The following is a 15702-nucleotide window of genomic DNA, read 5'->3' on the forward strand; positions in this document are numbered from 1 at the left end:
ACCATAGAGTAGACAGTATTAGACATTGTTGCAAAAGTTATTCTTGCTACTTTATTCAAGTACTGCTTGATCCATTACAAGACTCATAGCAGTTTGGTTTGGATATGTAGGTGTTGATATAAATACTGGTCTGCAGTAGTTAAGTAATTTGTGGCTAGAATAACTTTAACTGTTGTGTCATCAAGAGATTTATTGATGAAAAGTGATCATCCATTTTGAGTTATTGTGTTAGCTGCAAATAGAATGCATTCAGATTTGATGGAGTTTATCCGGAATCCTGAATCTCAAAGCTTTTTTAAAGGGAAGTAAAGAATTGTAGTTGAGTGTTTAGTGATTAAGTGGGGTTAGAAATTCACAGAATAGTGTTGTCATCTGAGTATTTTATGGAGAGTTGTAGTTAGATGGAAGTGTTTATATTAATGACAAAGACAGTAGAATCTGACATAGACCATTGCATTGCATTATGGGCTGATTAGCTGATGCTGAAAGAATAGATACCCATTTAATACGCTGATTTTTACTACAGAAGTAACTATAGAACCATTCAGTGTCATGTCAATTAATATATATGTTTTGTATGGACAAAGCATGGAAAATGTATTTTTATTCATTGTCATTTGTTTACAGGAAATTGCGATTGGGCACAATTCCCATTTTCAGCGGAGGCTGAAATGTGGAACAAGAATAAAAACAACATAGGAGAGAGTAGAAATATATTGTATGAAGTCCATCCAGTGCTACACAAGAAAGATATCTGTCATATTAATTAAAATGCTATTGCTCCATTAGTTAGATTGGCATCTAGACCTCATTTATACGTATTTGATTTTTTTGTGTTAGTTGGACAGCACTCTGGACTATCTATTCAGATATAACAAATAGAGATGGCTGCCTGCACAGGTTCTTAGTTTTAGAAATCTGCAGTTTTCTGTTTAAACTTCAGTATCTGCACTTTTTTCTAATAGTTCTACACGATGTTTAATGTTTGAAACAGTATGTACTTGCTTTTACAAATACTGCAGACTCTTGAGTAATTCTTTTTCCCTAGGTGTCTAATTACCAACACTTTAGTGATATTTATACTTGTTTAGTAATGTACTTTATACTTATGCACATTTTATGTAAACATCCATGTAGGAGGATTGTGGAACCGCATTGCTAGAGACAAGTCCACACACAGGTTAGGCATGTCTGCTAATCCATAAGGTGGTGGTCATTAATTGAGAAAGGATGACTTTTTTGCCAATTATAAATATGTGGTATAAAAGTATTTCTATTAATAGTCTGACCTAGAGGGAAATTATGGTATCAAATGAAAGCTTACATAATGCTGACAAAGTTGTTACTGCTACCTTGTATCTAACTACTGTCACTGCAAATATTTATGCTTGCAATGATTATGACATTTCTGCATATTTGTATAATCTATGTAAATATGTCAGGAGAGTATGCAGAGTACCATAATGGAAGAGCATTTTACAGGACAACTCAGTACACAGTCATGGAATGTCAGCTGATCCATATGTAATGGTCTGTAAGTGAGAAAGTGTGAGATATTGTTAGGGAAAATTATGAATATATGTCGTATTGATAAATCTGATAATTCTGGTAATAACTAAATACAGATATAGTATATATGACACTTTATGGTATTAAATGAAAGCTTACGCAATGCTTCAAAAGTTGACTCGGATACCTGATGTCTGTGTACTACCAATTTGCAGATATTTGCACTCGAGTAGCAGTGTCAGTGGTGCAACAAATAACACAGTTGTCTTTGGCGCAGAAGGTTATGGGTTCTATTCCCATCACAGATAGATCAATTACTGATACTGCAGTGCAGCATAAGAGAGGGGGTGCCCAACTCCTGAGTGTGCTGTCCTTCAGGTGAGATGTTAAACCAAGGGCCCATCTGCTTGAGTTGATCATAGCTCAGGTGGATATAAAACATACCAAAGCACTTACTGAAAAGAGTAGGGGTTGCTTTATTACTTAAACACTCACATATTTCTTATATTATATTTACACTTTAGATCATACTTTATACTTCACAGTAAAGCACTTTAGATGTTTATTTTCCTAAATACATGTAATACCCATTTCATCCTCCCATCCTTTCCACCATAAGCATTTCTCTCTATCACATATTACTTCCGGGTCTATGTTCAGCCATCGAATAAAAGTTACACTGAACAGCTAATACTCAAATGTTAACCATCAAACTTTAATATTAGCGAATACGATTATATTTGAAAAACAAATTACTGAATGGCAATAGTTGGCCAACACAGAGGAAACACAATGAGCTGCATACTGACCAGTAACTTAGCTATAAGAAAACCTGCCCTTTCCGCAATTTAGTGCGACCTCGGAGTTGATATATATAATTAATGGGGGGCATGGGGGGGTGCAGCCTCCCACATAAGTAGTGTCTGGTGTTCACTGAATACTACTTATGTGGAGGGCTGCTCCCCTCACACCCCCCACTAATTATATATACCAATTCTGTGGTCACACTAAATTGGGGAAAAGGCAGGTTTTTTAGCGGTAAGTAGTGCGTTGCGGTTCCTCTATTTTGGCCAACTATGGCCATTCAATGATTTTTTTTTTTAGAATATAAGCATGTTTGCTAATATTAAAGTAAGATGGTTAATGTTCTAGCATTAGCCATTCAATGTAACTTTTATTTGATGTCAAAACATCGACCCTTTACTTCTTCCTCATCTTTTCTTTTTTATAGCAGTTCTTAACATCTTTTCCATAAACACCAAATAGTAATGAATTTAAAAATTTTATACCATTTTTCACTGTCTTTTTCATTCATAACCTTATATTTCCCATAGAGCACCATTTTCATATCTATGTTTTTAAATACTTTCCAGTCATAAATATTTATGAATAATACCAAAAGGGTAAAACACTAGTAAACACAAAGAAACAAAGCAGCTGTAATCTTCCCAAGACTTTAATGTTAGCGCTTTCGTCTAAAATAATGCTTAGACTTCTTCAGACATCTCTTTCCCAGAATGCTATATTTTTTATACATCCATTAATTAATCAATTATATAATTAAGCAATCAAGCATGTAAATAATTAAAACCAGATAAATCCAAGTAAAAAGGGGACTCATAGAACAAACAATGAAGTCATCTTGCACATTTAAAACTTCTTTAAAAGCCTTTCTCTTTATGAAACTGGAACACATTATCACTAAATGTCATAAACATTTAAATAATTAGACATTAGCAGACTAAATTACATTTAAATTAGTCTAAAACTTATAAAAATACAAATCAAAAATCCACAAACATATAACATTCACCTATCCAATGCTTTCAGCTTCAAAGTACATTTGATTGAGGCATACTCATTAAGGCCTGGAGGGATATGAGCATACGTACGAATCTGCCACAAAAGTTCATTCTCTTCTAGTTTCAGCTCCCAAGGATGCCCCCGAACATTTTGTCTTTTCTGATGGAGAATGATAAATAGAATTTTGTGAGTGGAATTTCCTAAGGTATGCCTAGCTAAGGCATTTGTAGTTGTTTTTTTATTTATGTTGTATAAGTGCTCATAAATTTTTTGTTTCAGTGATCTTTCCGTTTTTCCTATGTAGAATGATTGGCACTGCTGGCATAATGCGACATACACAACCCGTCTAGATTCACAATTATATTTCCCTCTCACAAGGTACTCTGTATCTCTAATAGGAAATTTATTCCCAATATTAATGTGTTGGCATTGGTGGCATCTACCACATTTATTCATATCAAAATATCTGTTAGTTGTTTCATTTTGAGAATATTTTTTAAATTCTGTCCTCGTCGGTATGTTATACGCAAAGGGCCATCCAATTTTTTACAGATATGAGTATCTTCCGAAATTAGGGCCCAATTCTTATACAAAATGTTAGAAATCATTTTTGCATTCAATGAATATGTTGTCAAAAACATGGGCCCTAAGTCAGGTACCATGTTGTGATTATATGTAGTGACATCATTGACAGTAAGATTTTGGGGTGCAATGTATCGCCTTTGTAAAATAGGCTTAAAATGCCCACTAGCACTTTTAGCAGACACTTCTAACCAGATTTGTTCAAATACGTGTTCAGGGTACCCTCATTTTAAGAACATGCCCTTCAACAAGTTGCATTCCACTAAACAATCTGCCTCAGAAGATACCATCCTAGCAGCTCTTACTAACTGCCCCTTCATTACTGCTTTTTTCTGATAGAAGGGGTGGCTGCTAGAGAAATGCAAAAATGCATTCCAGTATGTAGGCTACCTGTATATAACCGTTCTATATCTGTTATTGGGCCTGTCTTTTGACAACTGCACATCTAGAAAATTGATGGACTCTGTTGCAAACTGAAAGGTGAACTCCAAAAAATCTGTAAGCTTTGTAATATCTTCTATGAAGGGTTCAATTGTACTAGCATCCCCATTCCAAATAAAAAACATATCATCTTGGTATCTAGATGTTAGAATAGGTAATTCGTGAATAGCAGCACCTTCTCCCAGTATGCCATGACATAATTAGCGAAGCTACCCCCGCATGGTGCCCCCATGGCAACACCTGTTTTTTGTTTGTAAAATTCTCCATTAAAGAGCATAAAATTATTGGATACGATTAAGTCCAATAATGTTTCTATGACATTTATTTTGTTGCTCTTTATGCCTTTATGTGTTAGGAGTGCTCTAACCCAGTTTAATCCTGTGTCTTGTGGTATTACGATATATAGATCCTTAATATCCACTGTGAGAAAATTATAGTTCTCATTATACTCCAGTTTGTTGATACCATCTAAGAACCCCCACGAATCAGGGCATATCTGTTCTTCACTCTTAATAATGGGCTTCAACTTGCTATCAACAAATTTGGCACTTGAGTATGTTATGGATCTCCTATCCACGACTGGTCTAAACGGTGGGTTATTCAGATTTTTATGTATTTTGGGCGATCCAAATAAAGCCAGTGTCCTTGGTGCTACCATAGTTAAATAATGTAGAGTGTCAGTACTAATACTTCCTTCTAGAAACAAATCATTAAGGGTACCATTTACTTTTTTATAAGCAGTGTTATCTTCATTTAAACTTACATGACAATAATTATCACTATCTAAATATGATGGGGGGTTCTTAGATGGTATTAACAAACTGGAGTATAATGAGAACTATAATTTTCTCACAGTGGATATTAAGGATCTATACACTGTAATACCACAAGACACAGGATTAGGCTGGGTTAGAGTGCTCCTAACACATAAAGGCATAGAGAGCAGGGAAATAAATGTCATAGAAACATTATTGGACTTAATCTTAGCCAATAATTTTATGCTCTTTAATGAAGAATTTTACAAACAAAAAACAGGTGTTGCCATGGGGGCACCATGCAGGTGTAGCTTCCTTAATTGTGTCATGGCATACTGGGAGAACGAGCTGCTATTCACGAATTACCTATTCCAACATTTAGATACCAAGACGATATGTTTTTTTATTTGGAATGGGGATGCTAGTACAATTGAACCCTTCATAGAAGATATTACAAAGCTTACATATTTTTTAGAGTTCACCTTTCAGTTTGCAATAGAGTCCATCAATTTTCTAGATGTGCAGTTGTCAAAAGACAAGCCCAATAACAGATATAGAACTGTTATATACAGGAAGCCTACATACTGGAATGCATTTTTGCATTTCTCTAGGAGCCACCCCTTCTATCATAAAAAAGCAGTAATGAAGGGGCAGTTAGTAAGAGCTGCTAGGATGGTTTCTTCTAAGGCAGATTGTTTAGTAGAATGTAACTTATTGAAGGGCATGTTCTTAAAAAGAGGGTACCCTGAACACTTATTTTAACAAATCTGGTTAGAAGTGTCTGCTAAAACAGCTAGTGGGCATTTTAAGCCTATTTTACAAAGGCGATACATTGCACCCCAAAATCTTACTGTCAATGATGTCACTACATATAATCACAACATGGTACCTGACTTAGGGCCCATGTTTTTGACAACATATTCATTGAATGCAAAAATGATTTCTAACATTTTGTATAAGAACTGGGCCCTAATTTCGGAAGATACTCATATTTGCAAAAAATTGGATGGCCCTTTACATATAACATACCGACGAGGACAGAATTTAAAAAATATTCTAAATTTCAAAATGAAACAACTAACAGATGTTTTGGTATGAATAAATGTGATAGATGCCACCAATGCCAACACATTAAGGTTGGGAATAAATTTGCTATTAGAGATAGAGCACCTTGTGAGAGGGAAATATAATTGTGAATCTAAATGGGTTGTGTATGTCGCATTATGTCAGCAGTGCCAATCATTCTACATAGGAAAAACGGAAAGCTCACTGAAACAAACAAATTATGAGCACTCACAAGTTTCTATTTACCATTCTCCATCAGGAAAGACATAATGTTTGGGGGGGCCTTGGGAGCTGAAACTAGAAGAGAATGAACTTTTGTGGCATATTCGTACATATGCTCATATCCCCCCAGGCCTTAATGAGTATGCCTCAATCAAATGTACTTTGAAGCTGAAAGCATTAGATAGGTTAATGTTATATGTTTGCAGATTTTTGAATTCGTATTTTTATAAGTTTTAGACTAATTTAAATGTAATATAGCCTACTAATATCTAATTATTTAAACGTTTATGACATTTAGTGATAATGTGTTCCAGTTTCATAAAGTGAAAGGCTTTTAAAGAAGTTTTAAATGTGCAAGATGACTTCATTGTTTGTTCTATGAGTCCCCTTTTTACTTGGATTTATCTGGTTTTAATTATTTACATGCTTGATTGCTTAATTATATAATTGATTAATTAATGGATGTATAAAAAGTATAGCATTCTGGGAAAGAGATGTCTGAAGAAGTCTAAGCATTATTTTAGACAAAAGCGCTAACATTAAAGTCTTGGAAAGATTACAGCTGCTTCGTTTCTTTGTTATAAATATTTATGAATAATGTCTATCAACCTTTATTTTTCTTACAATCCAAAAAATAATGCTGTAATGTGTCTTTAGTATTACAACTATTATACATTCTTTGTTCTATCATTTTATATTTCACGGTGCTTTTCACTGGCAGTTTGTTGAATAATAAATGCCACAGAAAATCACTTACTTCAAAAAACATTCAAATCTTTGCTGTCTTTTCCTTACTGTTTTCTTGTATTCACCCCCCCCCCATACACATTTTCGCAAGGATCAATATAATAGTTTGCTTTCATTATTTATACAATTTTTCTTTCCATCTCTGCTTCATTTATATCAATTCTATTTGTCTCTATTTTACTTTCATAGTCTTTCACCTTCAAACCTCTTGTTTCTCTTTCCTTTTCTTACCCTCACCCATCCTCATATCTTTATATTTTTCAAATAAAAAATATCCTAGTATTGTATTTTTTCAGACACTTAACACCGAAAATAAATGTATTGACTATAAGAAAACAAGTGAATTTATTAAATTCAGCCCCCATTTTTCTTTTACATTATAAACTATCCCTAGCTTGATTTGGATTCAACCTTACTATTCACAGAAAACCAAAAATGATACCCAATAATTCGGTTTCCGTATAGCTTGGAAACATGTACACAACACCTAAATATGCTAGCTTTCCTAAAGCATATGTATTTAACATATATACCCATTTTCTTAGGGACAACTGAAACACCCTCCAACAATATGTCAACTTTCTTATGTTTTAAAACTTCTGTCTATTATTCTGTTACTACTCATTCCCTTCTAAACGTAATCCCTAGAACATTAATTTCAGTTCTAGTAAAATAAATTCCTGTAATTCTTACCACATCTCCAAACCCCTTATTTGACTGTAATCCTACTGTACCTAAAATTTATTTTGGTCTGTATGTTATCTGTTTATTATCTTTTTCATCCAGTGTTTTTTTGGCAATTAAGACCAAATCATCTGTATAGGTTGACATTAATGGTAACCTTATCCCTTCCTTAACTTTCCATCTACCATCCTCAACACCCCCAGTCTACACATTTGTATAACTGCATTCATTGCCATCATAAACAGCTACATGCTCAATGGACAACCTTGCTTAACCCCCTTCACAGGATCATAGGAGATTACTAGGCAATCAACCAGGATGTCATTTTCAGCCAAAGCATTTCAAAATGACCTCTTGGTTGATAGCCTTCCTTGTCTTATCTTTTTTCCTATCTATCCATTCACTACCACAGACACACAAGAATTTTCATAAATTGTCCTCATTGTCCTTATTTTTTCGCCTACCTCATATTCTTTTAACATTTCCCCATGACCAATACCATGAAATGCCTTGCCACATCATATACTTTTCCTTCTCTATACACTCAGCCACTTCCTTATCTATCATTAACATTTCATTTACTCTTTTACTTTTAAGCCCACACACCCCTTCATCCAATTTTTCATCACATTCATGATTCTTTTATGAATCATAATAAATATTTTATAGTTAGTATCTCCCAAAGTAATTGGTCTCCAGTTCTGTATTTCTTCGCTTTCCCTGTTTTTCCATATACATTTTATAAACCCCTTAAAAATCTCTTTTTCTTTTACACCTTCCTCCATGCATTTGTTCAATATTTCCAGAAAAACATCCTTTCCATCACTTGACATTTCTTTATAAAAGCTATACCCTAATTCATCAAGACCTGATGTGGATTCTTCTTTGTCTTCCTTTATAGCATCCTCTAACTCTTTCCTCAGAATTTTCTTTCCATTCTTCCACTACCTCCTTTTTCATCTTCTGTACTTTCCAAACACCCTGTCATACTTTTCTCAAGCATATTCTGTATATAACTTTTGACTATATCCATAATTTCCTCTTTTTTAAATTTGAATTGCCCTTTTTCATCCTTCATTACATTTTTCTTTTATTACATGTCAAGTTCTTATACAAAAATGGAGAAACTTCTTTTCTCCCTTCCAAATAATATATTTCTCCAAATATCATTCTTTCTATTTTTTCTTGTTATATGCATATAACTTTTTTCTATTTATCCTTGACTTTACTATTCTTTCATAAATTTCTTTTTGCCTATTATATATCATATTTTCTTCCTTCCATATCTCTCTCTCTAATTGCAAATATTTTTTTAAACTTTTACTTATACACAATTAAACTGACAATAAATGGCTTCGTTGTCATATGTTTTTCCCACAGTTGCCCTCTTTATTTAATACATTCCATTCCTGCCATTTTTCCTGATAATCTTAACTGTTTTCCTTCTTTTATCATATGTTCACTTGTTGCTATTACTGCCCATACAGCTCTATGATCTGAAAACTTTTCTTCTCTAATTCCATTTGACATGTTTTGTGTCATCTGTAAGCAAAATATAATTAATCAATACTTCCATAAGTATATTCTCTCCCTTACCCAGTTCTAGACCTGTCATTATTTACAACCTTTCTCAGCATTTTTATGGCATGTGTTATTTTCCCTTTTACCTTTCTTAACTTACAATGAAATTCTCACACTACCATGATAGACATTTTTGCTGTCACACAACTTTTAATTTCAACAAGCATTTATTTTCTTCCAGTTACATTTGTATAGAAATACACTACTAGTATTCCAAATGATTCTGCCCCTTTCTTACATCACACACCAAAACTCTACCACCAAAATTATATCTAATATGTCAAGCTCTTCATTTTTTAGTAATATTGCAATACCTGAACATGTATCACTCCTTATATTTCATGCCATTTCTCTTTTCCATCTTACATCAAATTTCACCTTTTTCCTTTTATCTGTACACCTTATGTCCAGTAAACAAATTATCTGTGAGTCTGTTTTTTCACACCATTCAAACACCATCATTCTTCTAACATCACTTTTCCTGCTACTCACATTCAGTGATATTACATTTACATTAACCTTTTCCCTTTTTTTGTGTATTTTTTCAGTTCATCTTTTGGCCTCCTTTTTCTCCTTCTCACCCTTCCTACGATAGAACCGTTTGCCTTTTCTCTAACTCAAAGCTCATGTTTGCCTATAGATCTTCCACTATTTCTAATACTCTAAACATGTTTTCCATCTCTGTATGTATTTTTATTTCATGTATTAGTTTGTGGACTTCATATAGTGCATTCATTTTCTATATTTTTATCTTGTACTTCTTCACCCCCACCCTTTCATCATTCACTTCCGATCCATTCATCTGTAAAAACGTGTTCTTCCCCTTATTTTTCTAACTTTGTTTGTCACCATTCATTTTTGGAAAATCAAACCAAAAATGGTCCTCACTTAACTACCCACACTGCCCACACCTTATTTTTGTACATTTCTGGGTTATATGGGATTCATCACCACAGGAAAAATATGCTTTTGGCTGTCCCCAGTACTTAACACTTTCTTTTTTCCTTTTAATTACTATCATACTATGCACATGCTGTAATTTGCTATTCCCTGATTTAAAAGTTACATAAACATCCCATCCCTCACTCCATAATTTTCTGTCATCTACAAACTTTTAATATCATACACATCCTGACATAAGCTTAGAAAAAAAAATAATTTGTTGTCTTATATCTTAGTTGTTTTAAGTTTTAACAACAGTTTTCCTTTTAATTGTACATTTAAGTTTTAATAAATATTGTCCTTGCAAGTAGATATATTACTTCTCCTTTCACATTCATTAATATTTTTTTCTGCTAGTGTAAATGTCTCAAAAATTATTTCACAGAAAGGTTCAGTCTCTATATGTACTAATGCTCTAATGTCAGACAAACTGAATCTTAAGGGCATAACAGCATTGTCTAAACACAGTACCTATTTATTTGCCATTCATGCTTTGTTTTCACCAACACAACAGACCTCTTCCTCCAGCCCTCAGCGGTTCCAGTCTGTCTCCTCAGTGTTTCACTGGAACCCACTACTGCTGCCGCAATAGTATTTACTCTGGAAAGACTGCTGTCAGTTACTCTCTTTACTACTCTGTGTCCTGTCTTCCTGAAGACCAACACAGAGAATGCCCCCTTAAATTCAGTTACTCCACTGACCAGACATGCCCTCTGTGTATCTACACCATCATTTAAAGCACTTTTCATTCTTTCTGTCATCTCCTCGTTGACAAATATTTTGTCCATTACTACACCACACTGAGAGGCCTCCAGTTCTTCTGGTTCCACTTCTTCCATCATTTCTTGTAAAACAGAGTCACTCAGATCCCCTGATGCAACAATATTTACCTCTAAAACATCTTTTTCCTTCTGAAGTATAGTTTCCAATTTCTCCTTCTCCACTCGCAGCCTCCATCTTAGATTCAGTAATTACCAGTAACAGTCCTCTCGCACCACCTAGTGATCACCCCACAAAGATGAGGGAAGTTCCTCAATGCCTTGGCCAAATTTCCCATAGTAGTATAAATACTATTTTGGGTCTCCTCCAACAAAAAGGCTACTAACCTTAGTGGGACTAACATGTTCAACAACGAATACATAAAAAATAAATATAATGCATAAATATCATATTTCTGAAAATTTCTTAGGAATGGTCCACCTGGAAGCACAGCAGAACAGCAGTTTATATACTGACTCAAAACTGAGTTCAGGAGTGGCACAAATAATGAAAGGACATGCAATCTGTGCACTAAATATAAGATTAAACTGACAGCAACCCAGACTACAGGAAGATTGCATTGCTTGCAAAATAAACATTGTCCTAAATAAGTAAATTAAATAAGATTAAGTAACATAGACACATAACTAAACCAAAAAAGTAGCATACCTTGGACTTCCAGTTAAGATGGAGACTAAGTAGGTGCTCATATACCCATCTCTCCTCCTGACCCTGGATTTTACAAAAGTCTCAGTTGGAAGAGAAACACTTTTTCATCAATGGAAATTGCAGAGACAGTAGTAAGCCTGTCTGTCAGGTCCACAAGAAGAAGAAAAAAATAAAAATTAAAAACTCTTTGTCCAGAGTTACTAGGCATACATTTTAGGGGAATGTGCAGACCTGGTTTGTATCCAACCCTCAACATTCTTTCACCCTCATGAGGGGAGATAGATAATCCACCCTCCATAGCTGCTTTAAAGCAAATAATGGAACAGCTCCACACAATTAATATTAAAATTACTTCTATATGGAGACAGTAGATGTAAAACTCTCCGATATAGAAAAGGCCATTTCAGCACACTCTGGCCAGTTTACCTATGTGGAAAGGGATATTATGGATGTGAAACAACGAACTGAGACAACGGAGTCTAGGCTAGAGCAAGTGAAAGAAAAATTGGTAAATTTGGAGGACAAAGGATGTAGGTAGAACCTCAGATTTACGAGTATACTTCTAAGAGTGAAGGAATGTACCATGTTTTATTTATGAAAAAACACTTAGTACTCTGGAAAGTCTAACAAGACTTCAAGATACATATTAAGAGGGCTCACAGAGATTTCATTCCCCAGCATTTGCAGGCAAGAATGGCCTGACTGCTATTAAGTCTCTGAAAACCAAGAAACATTATAAAACTGGGTCTAGGGTCTTTTGTGATCACAACAAGCTGATACAAGATTAAGGAGAGCAATTTTCCAGCTGGCAACAAGACTATGCAAACAACTCACTGGTGATTCAGGCTTTTGTATCCTCCTTCTCTCCAAGTTCACTTGCCAGGGGGTAAAATCACTTTCACATCAGCCGAAGATGCGATTCAAAGATTAAGCCAGACAGTACATACCCAATGCTTGGTAGAGGGCCCACAGGCTCCAGAAAATTCTGAGACAGAGCAACCTAATGCAGGTAGAGAGCACCAAACACTGAAAGATCCTTTAATATATGGGGAATTGTTTTGTTTTGTCTCCCATACACAGTCATGTACACCCATCCTTCCTACTGTTCTTAACAGGTGTTTCACCTTACCTAGTGAAGTAGTTTATGTTGATATGTGTATATAGCCTCTGGGTTTCATTTCATATAATTAGATGCTGGTTGTGTAATTAAAAAAAATATTCTAAGGTTAAAGGTAGCTTTACAACTAAGAGAGGAGACTCATCAATATTTGGGAAACAGAGACCATCTGGAACATGGAGATTTTTTTTGTTTTTTTTTAACTAGAATAATGGCAATCCATCATTCTCTGGAGTATAAGGTTGAACTGAGGGACAAATATAGGCTGGCATTGGGAATGTAGGCCCTCCTTGATTTTCAAAGAATGGTGGTCTCAGGATATTTGAGAAGGGATACCAGAGTGAGTGAGCAGAATAATCTGTCATGATGTAAACTATTGACATGTGGAATGTGAATGGGATAGCTAACCCAGTGGAGTGGAATAGAATATACGTGATACTTAAGCACTTTCCCCCTCTTTGACCTTGCTACAGGAAACTCATTTAAATAGACCTGAACACCTAAGGTTAATGAAATTTAACTATGTTTCAGTTGCTCATGTTTGTTACCCAGGTGGATGAAGAACAGGGGTGGTTATTTTACTTAAAAGACTTATCTCCTGGCAGTTGGATGATATATTGTTTGATGCAAAAGGCAGGTATGTAATGACAAAAAGCTATATGGCAGGGGTTACGGCAGCCTTTTTGAATCTTTATCTACATAGAGGATCAACTGCAGATGCAGCTAAGGTCATGTTGAGAGAATGGGTGGTGTTTTGGGAGGGTCTGAATATCTGGGGGGGGGGATTGGAATATTGTTCCTTTTCTGGGGGGGGGGGGTTCATTCTGCCCCAAGGAGATACAAGATTCCCACTTTGGAAACTTTTTCTTCTCATGGCCATGGAGGACCTCATAGAATTCTGACAATGTCTATGATATTTATACTTGTTTTTGGTCTAGATCCCCACCGGGCACCAGGAGATATAGGTCTTTAATTACAAAGGAGTACTATCATTTGATACTGGGCTTTTAGTACCAGCCAACTGTCATGTCAGACATTTTCCAGTAGTCCTTAATTTTTCAGTGGGACCCAGAAACATATGATAGGGTTTTAAGTATTAATATGTATTTTTGCAAAGTGGCTGTTTTTGGAATGGTTTAGCTACATTCCTTCCTGGAAAAAAAATTATGATACAAAGAGAGGACAAGGCAGGTTTCCCAGCATGGGATGAGCTGAGAGCCAGCATTTTAAAGTACTGCCTCCAGGGCCTGTGTTAGCATTTTGAAGGCCCCCAGCAAGTTGTCAAGATGAGGGCCCCCCTGGAAACTTTCAGTCCAGTTATCACTCTGTTACTGCCACCCATGCTAAGCAACCTTTTAGCTCATGCTGCAGAGCTTTAGGAGCAGTATGCATAGACTGAACTGTAGCTACAATGCTCTTTCATTATGACAGGACTGTGTACAGCACCGTGTTGGCCCATCTCACAGAGGGACATTCACAGTAACTGGTATTTAATTGCAACAATGATGCATTATAACAGCTTTGCTTGCAGGACTGGAATACCCTTACTTGTTAACCACATTGTTTTTTTACTGCTACCTGGAAGAGTTATGCACCTGCCTTTTATTACTGTGTTTGCGGAAATAAAATTAATGATATTTTTGCAGACACGCTCACACTCACACACTGCACATTTGCCTTCAGGGAAATTGGAGGAATTCCATTTCAGCAGCTGCATGTTTTTGAGGCACTGGGGATAACCACAGCACATGGATAAATGCATACACAGACATAGAGGGCATGCATACTCTACATAGTAAAAAGCTACAGTCAAGAACTCAACCAGAGCCAAGCACTATGAAATGGCAATGCTACTTACTGAACCACTGTGGCAAAGAACAGTTGTTTTCATGCTTCTCCTCCTCCTAACAAACTACCAAAGATAGCCATCTATCGTGTAATATCTATGTGATGATAAGTGAAAGAAAACATGGACAAATGGTTACTATTACATGAAGTGCACCCACATTCCCCTTAACATGCACATACACACAGAGACACACACACAAGGATAATTGCAATGTTGATGATTTTTGTGCTAGAATAGATTTTTGCCAGCTTCTTACTCATACTACAACACACACACTCGCACACAAAACCTATAGTGCAACTAGCTTTACACTGATTTCAGCAAATAGCCATACATTTTTTCGACATTAGTATTGCCACACCAGGTCAGTGACCATTTAGCAGTCATCAAACAGCAGCAGGAGTAAGTCACTTTTATTTACCTCAATGAATAGTAATGCATACTTGTCACTGCCCCAAATTTCAGAGAATGTCCTTTATTTTGCCTCATAATTTTGCTCTGTCCCTCATGAAAAGTCTGATTTGGTGGTAAATCATTCAGGATTACAGACGGTTAATAAATCCAGACATCAGAGTTTCATACTTTTTATTGTCCAGAAAATGCATGTTAATGCAAAATGTGTTATTCTGTTGACTTTTTAAGTGAATTAGAGTAATATTTAAAAAGTGTTCCTGATTTTGAGCCTTTATTCTGCTATTATTTTTGACTTTGGCCAGAATTTTTGAACAAAGATATTGAGAGTTTTAGTATGTAGTGTTCTATCAAAATTTATAAATCTCCCAAAAAGAGAAAATCATCCCTGAAAATCAGGTGCATCATCTCTTCTTAAAATCCAAGATAAGAGCTGAGATTGGTCACTCTGAGTTGCAGACCTCTAGTGTTTACCTTGTTCATGATCATTCATTGATTATCAGCATTATCTTAACATGGCCATATCAGAACCCTTTTTTATATAAACCATGTGATCAGAAAATGTA

Source organism: Protopterus annectens, chromosome 7.part0, assembly GCF_019279795.1.
Source record: "Protopterus annectens isolate FY-2018-M chromosome 7.part0, PAN1.0, whole genome shotgun sequence".
In the NCBI taxonomy this organism is placed as follows: domain Eukaryota; kingdom Metazoa; phylum Chordata; order Ceratodontiformes; family Protopteridae; genus Protopterus; species Protopterus annectens.